General features: G+C 36.4%; 1 protein-coding gene across 1 annotated transcript in view; it reads left to right on the top strand.

The window, feature by feature from the left end:
• The first annotated feature begins 751 nt into the window (after positions 1–751).
• The window catches only part of LOC121425400 (ileal sodium/bile acid cotransporter-like), a 62,890-nt gene continuing 51,609 nt past the window's right edge, over positions 752–12,032 (top strand). The window contains exon 1 of the mRNA XM_041621444.1: positions 752–841. The gene's annotated coding sequence lies outside the window, so the exon portion shown is untranslated. The remainder of the gene's footprint in view (positions 842–12,032) is intronic.

Below are 12,032 nucleotides of genomic sequence, written 5' to 3'. Positions count from 1 at the left end.
GCTTTAGTACAGCAGTTTTATATGTCTCGTTAAAAAGTCTATGCGAGCACCAGAAACAATGAAGACACAATTAAGCAAATAATGTTTCATAAAGTTGTGAAAATGCTTCTTATGTTATATAACATAATATAACACTATGATAAACAACAATTTCTTCTTTCCCCCACTACGTTTCTCTTCCCTTTTCCCTCTTTTTCTCCCTTTCCCCGTTTTTTTTTTGGCCATCCGATTGGGGGGGCACGTGCCCCCCCATGCCCCCCCCCGTAGTTACGCCACTGCGGCACGGCCCCTGCTAAGAACAGGAATCACATAAAATTTCTGTAACACTTTTTAAATTGGATTCACATTTCTGACCTATTACCAATGCGTTAGACATATACTTTAACATACTTAACATGCATATCACATAATTTTTTTGGGGGAAGTTACAATGACAGAGGCAAAAAAGAGAGAGGGACGCTAAACCAAAGTGAATCAAGAGAAAGAGAGAGAGAGAGGGGGGGGGAGATGGGGGTGGGGTGTAATTAAGTGATTCATCGCCCGCATCACGCCCCTCCCAAAACAAGCCGAATTTAAGGGCGGATCAATTTCAGCGGTAAGGGTCGAAGATTTGCATATCAATAAAACAAAAGTTTAGACAAGGATCCGTTGTTTGACTTTGATTACATAATCAAGCAGCATAAAGAAAGTATTATACGAAGTGGGTTAAAGATTTCATTACTACCTTTAAGAGAGAGTATACCAGTCGCACTTGTACATAGCCGAGGTGAATGGATATTGAATCATAACTTTGGAGGTCGAAAGTCTGAGCGCTGAAACTATTTCTAAAAGGATTTTTGTTGTAAGTAAAATTATTGATTCATTACTTAGATATACCACTATTATTTAAGAATTTTCCTTCTTATTTGTGATTCTTGTTTGAGTTTGAGCACAAGTTTGATGCGCTGATCTGACACATTCATTTAATGCAATTGAATATATTTGAATATAATGATATGTGGAATTTAGTAAACAAATATAAGCGGTGTATACCTACGAAAAAACAATGTAATTCATAACAAAAAAAACATAGAAATATCATAAAAACACAAAAAAAATATCGTTGATAAAACGTTCTGTATTCAAAATCATTTCACTTTTACCCCGGCTCTACCGAAAAGACAGCATACAAAAGCTCCTCTTTTCATGATACTGATATCAAATGGATCTGTAACACAATCAGAGAACACAAAAAATAAATTTCCCAATGTAAAGATTATAAAACAATATGTTGCAGTGCATGCTTTTTACTTTAGAAAAGTCTTCAATTTTGATCTGAACAGGTGATAGGGATACAATGAATCGAAGTTGGAAGCGCATTCCACAAAAGCGTTGGCGCAGAACTTGAAAATGATCTCTGATTAATAATGAGTTATAACTCCTTTCGTTGACAAACTTAACAGAAAAGGAAATACATTGGTTACCGTGGTAACGAGGCAATGGATTTTACTCGCCTTAGACTCGGTTATTCTGTACCATATCATAACAAATTCACTCTGATTGTATCCACTTTCAGATCGTAAAAAGGAGAAAATTGCAATAAACCTCCCAAATAGAAGCGCAAAAAATAATGGCATACAGGTCGCGGGTGAACTAGGAATGCGAGATAAATCATTGCCAAAAAACCACACAAATCGTAAATTCTAGCGTTTAGCCGTCAGTTATGCAGTTAGCTGGCCCCCACCGACTTCTAAGTGGATGATGAGTCGCGTTTTAAAGTAAATAAGTTGTTAAATTTTGGCTTTTTATCCAAGCCGTATGAAAACAATCGCTTGCTGCAAGATCTTAAATCATTTACTAAATCATGCGGTGGTAGGACACACGCACATCTTCAAACGCACACTCGTCTACTTATATACAACGTCAAATTCAGGGTCAAATGAGATGAGCAAAAACAAGTTGTAGTGATCTTGAACATAATAACCATTTCTTATTTCGTCACAATGAACAGTTGTGTGTTAAAATTGAAGACAGTAGGTTCTTATCTACAGTTTGATTGTGGCATTAAAAAGAAAGAAGAAAATGGAAAAGGAGGCAATCTGCTAAGAGAGATCTTGAAAAGAGCAGAATTTCGATTGAAAAAAAAACACATTTGCTTTTATCCCAAACATGCCAAATAATCTTAGATCAGAAATGACAGAAAATGTAAAAGGTTGGATAGATAATACAAGAGTTGAATTAATAAGATTTTTTTTACAAATTATATAGGATGATATCAATAATTATTGACTGATTCTCATCATATGTAACCTTGCTAACGTAAAAGATATACCATGTATGTTATCTTCCTCCAATCACTGAATTTCTGAAAGGTAAAAATAAATGGATTTGCGATAAAGTCGTGTGAGCAAACAGTATTTAATGGTTTCACACGTGTGCATGGGAATCATGTATATTAATGTACGGCAAATGTTTTACCCTTCACAAACGAACATGCGGGGGACGTTTAACACAACTTGGAATCAATACGTCTGAATATCAATAAAAGTAGTATTAAAATTTCAAAATTGCAATTTGTTTCTGATCTGCTCTTTGAATCAGGGAGTATCCATCGATTTGTGATTGTTAATAACTGATATTCATATCAGTTATGGGGTTGGTGCGTGATTTGTTTTTTTACTACTTCAATCATCATAGCATCCTCAAATTATTTTTATTTAAAGATATTGTAAATAAAAAAATCACGTTCAACTTCACAATAACGTTATATTTACCAAGGGTAGCCACTTCAGTTACGAAACTGCTCTACCGGCGGGCTCTGCATATTATAATGTTCTTATAACCCTTCTCCAATCTAAATGCTGGGCGCCTAGCAAGAAGGCAGAAGGTCCATTATTTCTTAAGTCTTTGGTATGACTCGGCCGAGGATCGAACCCACGACCTCCCGTTCATTAGACGGGAGCTCTACCACTCAGCCACCATGCACGGTTTCGAGATCTATCTATTTGCTTTTTTATGATTCTATTCATAGAGGTTTCTAGAAGATTATGTTCTGTATAACTATTCCCTTTGTGAATATAAATTGTTCAAGAAATGTGTATATTTTTACCTAAGGAATAATTAAGTTAAAATGTTTATGTATGAATTATAAATAAGTTATGTTAAACCCCCATTCCACAGAGATCAAGACCGCTGAAAGACCTTTGAAAGACCATGAATTTTGGTTGATCTTTCAGAGGTCTCTCAATGAACCTACAATGGTCTTTGAGGTCTTACACGAGTCCTGGCCAATCTTTCAGCGGTCTTCGTGGTCTTCATGGGCTCCAAAACTTTTTGAAACGGTTTGAAACAGTCTTACAATGGTCTTACAGGAAAATGGTCTTTCAGTGGTCTTTCAGCAGTCTTTCAGCGGTCTTTCGATGAACTTTCAAAGGTCTTAACAGTCTTTCAACGATATTTCGGCAGTCTCTCAAGATTTTTGTGGAGATCACTGTAAGACTCGTGAGAGATCATTGAAAGACCATTCAAAGATCACTGAAAGACCCGGCAAAGTCAATGGAAAGAACTCCGAAAGATCACTTATTGCATAAAAGATACTGAAAGACAATTGAAAGATCTCGAGAGGACTAGTCTAAGACCAGTAAGACACGAAATATTCATCAGTCTTTCAGAGTTCTTTGAGGGGTCTTTCTGAGCCATTCCACAGAGATGACAAATTTCAGTGATCTTGAAGACCGCCGTAGGACTTCACAAATTTTAAGTCTTTCAACGGTCTCCGTTCTGTGGAATGGGGGCCTTATTGATATCATGTTATACGTTATTTTCACGTGTTGTGTGATGAGGCTAAGACATAATTCTACATGTAAACAAATTGACGTTGAGTTATCTTTTTACAACTACTTTTTTTTTTAATTTCTGTGTGGTGTTTATATTAGGGTTTATTCATGGATAGATATAATTATAATTCTACACTGAAACATAGACTTCAACTGGCGATAGAAAGGGATTTTCTTGCAAGATCCTTGTAAATCGATTGATGAAACGGTTGCCTAATTTTGCCTTAAAAAGGAACAGATTTGTCGGTTAACAAAAAGTACTTTGAGGGTAATTTCCGCAAAGCATTTAATTTACAAAGTATTATGCGATATTTTGCCCAAGAAACGTGCATTTTATTTTTACCGAGTAATGGGAGGAATAGTATACACTATAAAAAAAATCAGTCAAAATTGACTAATTAATAGGGTCAGCTGGGTGCAACTGTTATTCTAGTAATATTTGACTATTTTTAGCCGTATTTTACTCGAATATAAAGTCATTTCTGACTATATATCAGAAATGTGATTGTGAGATATCACTTGCATCCAGATGACTACTGGTCTAGTCAATTTGACTGATTTGTTTTAAGAATGTATCATGAAATATCAAAGGCATATTAAGTACATAATTCACTTAAGATTAAATTCCAATAACATTTTTTTACCACTGCGTTTTCTGTATGCCATTATCTTAGAGACAACTTAGTAGACCGTTGAAATAAAAAAAAACAACTTAACGCAATTCTGCAACCCTTCAAAAATGAAGACAATTATATTCACTTTCCCCCACGCACGGTAAACACGGGTAATCTGAATGGTCAATCCAAGAAAGACTCTCTGTTTACAATCATTTGTTTGTTCCACGTTATTCTGTTGGTGGTAGAGCTCAAAGGCAGAATATAAATAACAAGACCAAAACCTTCAACAGGTGGGTTGAGGAAAGATGGGAGTTTCTTGCGGTATACTATCCCCGATTGAAGTGGCGGTAACGAATTTTTGTGCCAGGCCCTATTCAGGGGCTGCTTGCTGCCCCAGCACCCCCGCTAATTGTCGCCACAAATCCTGTTCCCCTTCGTCCTCATTTCTCTTCGCCTTCTGCTTCTTCCTCTTCATCGTTCCCTTCTCCTCTCCATCTTTCCTTCCTTTTCATTAAACTTTTTTTTCTTTCTCTATGTTTTCCTGTATTGGATCGTATTAATTGTAAATTTCTAAACGTCAAATGTAATGTTTTCCCTGCTATTTTAAGTAAAGAATTAAAGTCATCGTAGAAACATGCGTATAACCAAGAAGTTTCTATGATTGGAGTTCCAACGGGCAACAAATTTATTAAAGCAGCTGTTAATTTCTAAAGAAGCATTAAAGAAAAAAACCGCAGTTAAGACCTTTTTGATGTCCGCCTTAGAAGCCGCCAGTTTTAGTGAAGAAATCCGAAGTGAAATTTTACGAATATCCATTTGGATCAATTTTCCATCTTTAATATTGATAAACAATTAACAGAAATTTGTACGCATGACAAGACATCAATAACCAAGCACTATTACGCTGAGATATTTGCCCAGATTATATCAATTTACCTTTAATTATTGGAAAAAGAATTTGACCTTTACTGAAACCAGATTTTAACACTTTTCCAATCGTTTGCGGCAAATGAAAATTTCAAATGTGGTCGATGGAATATTGCTATTCATTATTGTTTATGCCAGATGAGTGCCCGCACATGCCCAGTCTAGGAAATTTGAGTCATATTTCAGGGCATATTGCATAGTTTATTTTCGCATGCCTCCGAATTATGTACTACACATATAACCAGACCAGATGCGGCGAAAAAGTAATTATCATCACGATAGCATATTTCCCTTTATATAGCTGCGGAGTCACGCGGGAATCATTTGTCTACGCAATTGCAAGAGATGCTGAGCAAGTGCATGCCTGACATACTTTCTGCTGGCGGCTTCCAAGCTTGTTCAAAGGGATTTTGTTTGCTGTTACTCCATCTCACTTAAACCTCCTTGGTATAACCGTTCATCACTGATCGAAAGTTTGCAAAGGTAACTAGGCTTTAGCCCAGTCAGTGTTTGGTTACGATTTCATCACAAGCAACTCTCTGAACGGTTATAGCACTGTCTTCTCATTCCTCCTTTGTTTCTACCACACACGCAGTGCCAAGACCCTTACTCGTCATTTATAGTTGTTAGATATTTAGCATAAATTATCAACGCACTTGCCGCTGTCACAAAATGTACATGACGGCTTTGACAGAGAAATAAAATATAAACAATAAAATTGAATACCTATTGTCTGGAGTTTAAAAAGCGATAAATTATATCTGCAATCTTGGAAGAAAAAGAAAATTATAACGTGCGATCATCTTAATTAGTAAAATGATCGGGGCCGTGAAAACGGAGGGAGGAGCGCCCCTCACCCCCCCCCCTTTTTTTAAATTAAAGGTAAATGCTAGTTTTGGTAACGATATCAAAATGAGTTCGTACAGAATCCAATGAAATGACCACTAAAGTGTCTGTTTGTATAAGGGCAATTCCATGGAAAATGTTCACTTTAGAGAAAAAATGAAGTTTCAGATTTCACTTAAGCAGTCAAATTTTCTTAAAAAGTAATTTATAAAGTCTCAATTTCCAATAGAAAAATCACAATATTAATAAAATTTGGTATTTTTTTCCATCATCAAAAAAATAGAATAGTAAATTGCAAAATGTAAAAAATGTGGCTATTTTTAAACAATTCATTTTTCCTGTCTCTACTAAAAGCAAACAAGGTCCCAGAGGTCTCTTTTAACTTTTGAATAGTTTATTAATGTTTAAATCAACAGAAAATAATCGTTAAATTTCATGCCATTCATCAATGTTAGAGAAATCTGCCTTCAGATTTGTGTGATTTCTTTACCATTATCAGTGTCATGTCCGTTACGTTTTTCACTTAAAGTTTTCACAGCTTACAGGAAATTTGTCTAAAGGTATTGCAGATTCAGATTCTATGTTAGAATTAAACCCCCTACCATGTGTACCAATCATTTTCCCTTACCACTTCTCATTTTCATAAAAATGGCGTAACGGACATGACAATTCGCGTAACGGACATGACACCTTATATATGGCAAAAGGCAGCATTCACAAAAACAAAATATTAGGCTCAGTGTCACAGACTGAGGTCAGTCTCAATTGTTTTAGGATAGCTGAATGTAATATTTCCTAGAATCTGCATGTCATTCAAGCTCTTTTTAGAAGTTGGTGAATGATGAAAGTTCAGCTCTTGTTCTGGTAGATTTTTCTGAGAATTAATGGTATGCCACATAATATTAGGATAAGATGCAGCTAGATCTGGCAACATACTCAGATCACAATCTGCATCATTTGTGTTTGAAGAAACATTTGATTATCTTAGGTTTTTGCACTGACAGTTTGGAGCGTGATAAAACTCCAACTTGTGAATTCATTATCATTGATGATATTACGGTACTTCAAAGTATCTGACTTTCACCAACCTCTACATGTACATGTACTTCTTCAGTGATGGCACGGGCTCACATTTAAAAGCAAGTTCGTATTCGGATATCTGTGTTACATGATGTAGCTCTATGAATCCATGAATCTACAGTGGCACTTTTTTGCAGTATCACAAAGCAAAGGGGCCGTGGAAAGAATGTGGCGCGATCAATAAAGAAAGAATAAATGGCGCGATCAGTGATGGCACGGGCTCACATTTAAAAGCAAGTTCGTATTCGGATATCTGTGTTACATGATGTAGCTCTATGAATCCATGAATCTACAGTGGCACTTTTTTGCAGTATCACAAAGCAAAGGGGCCGTGGAAAGAATGTGGCGCGATCAATGTCATCATAGTATTTTGGTCAGCCATAATCACAATTTGAATTTCAATTGTACGCCAGCAGCACGGATAATACAACGAAATTAGATACAGCCACATTTGTCAGCAAGCAAGATCGTAAGATTTAGAACATCCAAGATTTGATGAAAGGATGATTATACTCAGGATGATAGTTATTTTGAATGAAAAAAAAAATCTCAGAAGCTAATACATGTACAAACATTTCGATTGCCTTTCAACTCATATACCTAATCGATAATGAAAGACCGGTTTCCAGGTACTGCTATTAAATTTTTATTAAAATACTTTTTAATACCATTTTTTGTAATCTTAAAGCTGACATTAATACTAGTACATGTTCTTTATCATACAATACATTCCATAATATGTTCATCTTGGATTTATACAGGTCTGGTACATTTTGTTTTCTTCTCACAAAAAATGAGATTTGGTCTTCTCAGTGTGCCGTAGTGGTATGATAAACATTGTATTAGATATAAAATTATCACTTAGGCTATAGCTATTAAATTAATGATACCTGCTAATAATATCTACATATTTTTCTTTAGTGTTAGTAAAGGTACTTTGCTGTTACATAATTACATTCATTATTCATATTTCTTTCATTTTCAAACTAAGAAGTGCTGATGAAGTTCACTTCATAAGGGTGTCATGTCCGTTACGCTAGTATATTATCAAATATTGAGGCATGAATAAAAAATAATCTTTTCTATCAACTTTTTCTCCTTTAATTAGGTGTGGTGGATGGTAGTAACTGGAAAATACTCATTAACTGTTGTTAACCGGTGTGAAATAAATTTTTCTAAATATTTTTGGGTTTTATAAATATTGTACAAAAAGACCCCCTCTCAAATTGCAAAATAATAGGAGATATTACAGATTACCAGTTATGATATGTGTCTCCAACCTCTAGCCTTAACATGTAAACAATTAGACTTGTACCACATCTTGTAATAAAATAATTGTATTCGCTTACAAAAAGTGGACAAAACTGTCATGTCCGTTACGCTTCGTGTGTCATGTCCGTTACGCTACATTTTGAGATAGGAATACAGAATGCACTGCAAAACTGTTGTTAAACACCATTTTATGGATAGAGCATGATCTTAAGGTTAAATTAACACCAACGTCAGGTCAATGCAATCTAAGAATTCACAGGAATTTTGATAAGCAATAGGAGGTAAAAATGCTTCGTCCATTTCGTGTCATGTCCGTTACGCTCACAAAGAGTGCAATTTCTCCGCAACTGTTCAACAAAATGATTTGAAATTTTATGTGTATGTAACTGATACTTAAATGTGTCTGATAAGCTTAGTAACAATTATCAAATGACTGCTAATTCTACTGTATAAACCTTTGAATTACAAAAAATTGTCTGAACGTCATGTCCGTTACGCTGGAATTGACCATAAATAAAACGCATGTGCCAAAGGATTCTGAAAGAAATTGTGTAATTGCTGAGAAATCAGCAAATAAGCACGGGATTCGGGTAGGGCGTCGGGCCCGACGCCCTAAGCAATAATTATACATTGTCCCACGTGCGCTTATCTGTGTTGGGGATTTTCGGTGTGAACATTTTCAGCGTAGATTTCAAGATTTCACAAAGTCCAGTTAATGTAACTGTACCAGATCTAGATCCTCGATGATATACTGGCAATTAAGCCTTGTTTTACAGACTTTCTCATGAAATCAGTGTTAACTGCAACTACTGGAATTTCTCTTTAACCATACCACAACCCCCGAATTCAGATTTGTTCCACGACCCCTGCGAGACGATTCTCTGTATTAGGGCCTGGTCACACCGCCCGAGCGTTGACCATTTTCAATTTCGATTGTGTTTTTTTTTTTCTATTTTTCCCCCAATTTTGTGAGCGAAATTCGACCCTCTCTCCCTATCGCTCCAACAACGCTCGGGCGGTGTGACCAGGCCTTAAATTCTCTGTAGAGGTGTTGTGGCTCGGTGGACAAGTCTTTGGACTTTGAACCACAAGGTCCGGGGTTCAAATTCTACCGCAGCACTAGCATCCTTTGGCAAGGCGTTTATCCACATTTGCCACTCTCGACCCAGGTGTAGTAAATGGGTACCCGGTGGCCGGTAGGAAGGAATTCCTTGAATGTTCGATGCGCCCGATCGCGTAGCCGTGCTAAAATCGGGGGCTTAGAAACATTTGCATCAAGTTCTATATAAATGAATATTATTATCATTATTCTTTCTTACCTTCAATAGTTTTCGAACATTCAATAGCTTTCCGACATTCCGAAGGCAAAACATTTCCTATAAGCTTCATTTACTAGCGACTGTATTGTATGATAATAGTATATAATGACGACACCTTTTAAAAAGGAATCGCACATGCGGGTAACAGGGACCTGGAAACTATTTTATGGGGGGGTGGGGGTGGGTGCTGATATAAATTTGATTAGCAAAAAAAGGTTTCATTTCGAAGTGAAGGTCATTTTCTTCCCGTGAAAACTGACAAGCAAAAAATAAGGGGGGAGTTCTGTAAAAAAAAATGTAGAATGTAGGTCATTTTTTGTTACATTTCTCAATTTTTTCACACCTTCCAGAATTTTTGGAGGTGCTTCCTATGGGAAATAATACACACAGCACCCCCAAAATTTTTTTTGGGGTGCTTCAGTACCCCAGCACCCCTGCTTCCCAGGGTCATGGTGGGTAATTATCACCTGTAAGATATGCTCAAGGTGCACATTTGAAGGGACAGCCAAAGTAACAAAAGAACACAAAAATATACAAAAATAATTGATAGGAAGAATTATAAAGGTAAGTTTTGGTTACGAAAAATTAAAAAGACAGATACACATAAAGACATTGGCGGCGGAAGCCATAAATTTTAGGGGGCACCAAAATTTTTGACAAGCAAAAAAAAAGGGTTATCAACCTAAAATTGTAGCGGGACGCTGGAAAAAAAAATTAAAGAAAAGGTTATCAACCTAAATTCAGTGGGGGTCGTCCCCCTACCTCAAGTTTAGGGGGGACACGTCCCCCCGCCCCCCCCCCCCCCCGCTTCTGCCGCCGATGTATAAAGAGCATCTTTACCATTTTTGCTGTTTGTACGTCTATCTTCTCTACCTTTTAAATCTCGAGTTGAACTTGGAGAGTGAACCGACTGGTAGAAAGTCAGGGAAGTATTTATATAACGAAATGATTTGTGAAGAGGGTGGGGTCGAGAGGGAGAGAGAAAGAGGGAATGGGAGTCAGTGAATATAGAGAGATAGACAGACAGACAGACAGATATATAGATAGATAGATAGATGGATAACTAGACACATAGATGGATTCATATATAAAAATAAAGGCTTATTAGCTAAACATTTTCAGGGGCCAACATTTCAAGTGGGGTCGAAATTCGTGAAGAGCTGTGAGCCAGCAAGGCGAGCGAGCAAATAGTTTGATCTTGTTTTTTGCCAAAATGTAATTTTGTGATGGATTTTTGACACAACATTCAGAAAATAGTATTAGGCTAAATAATTATTTCACCCCATTTCCTTCGGTCATAAAACTTTTTGGGGCCCATGCCCTCAAATTCCCTCCCCCTCAACCCCCCCCCCCCCCATCCTTCATCGTACGCCAGTGAACAGATAGTAGATGGAAAGAACGAGGGGGAGCAAAAAGAGAGAGAGGGAGAGAAAGAGGGAGGGGGAAAAGAAAGAAGAGTCGACACTGAGGACACTGTTAATTTATGACTTGTTTGTAAGTTCATTGTTGCCCGACCAACCCTGTAGGTATATCGCAAATGGAGAGAGATGAAAGATGGTTCTTGAATTCGAGATCATCGCCACCAAATATCATTCAAAGTAGATTAAAGCCTTAAAGGCCAAGTAAAGTCTACCCTACATCGAATTAATTCGATCAACAGATGGAATACAAAAAAAACCTATACAATTCCACTAAAAAGTATTTGAATTCATGGCCTACTAGTAACTCTATGCTATAATTATGGGAAGCCAAAAGTGTCAAAATGTGTATTACATTGTATGACAAGAAGATAAGCAACTCTCCGACAAATCTTTCAACATGTCTAGATCTATTTTGTGTCATTATTCATGTATTCATTTATTTATTTGTTTGTTTATTTATTTATTTATTTATTCATTCATTCGTTCATTCGTTTATTTATTAATTCATTTATTTGTAGTTTAATTTCACATAAGCTTACATTGTCAATTAAAATATTACTGCTATCCACAGCGGTCCTGTCGGTATAATATTCAGTTTGATATAATTTAGTATGGACATTATCAAGAGCACAACATTAGACTAATAGAATTTACAATTTACATTTTTATATACATGTACATGTATATACAATCTTGCTCCCTCCTCTCCGCCACTAATAAAATATACTGGGAAAA

Source organism: Lytechinus variegatus, chromosome 12 (assembly GCF_018143015.1).
Source record: "Lytechinus variegatus isolate NC3 chromosome 12, Lvar_3.0, whole genome shotgun sequence".
Lineage (NCBI taxonomy): Eukaryota > Metazoa > Echinodermata > Echinoidea > Temnopleuroida > Toxopneustidae > Lytechinus > Lytechinus variegatus.
This window is presented reverse-complemented; position numbering and strand designations above follow the sequence as displayed.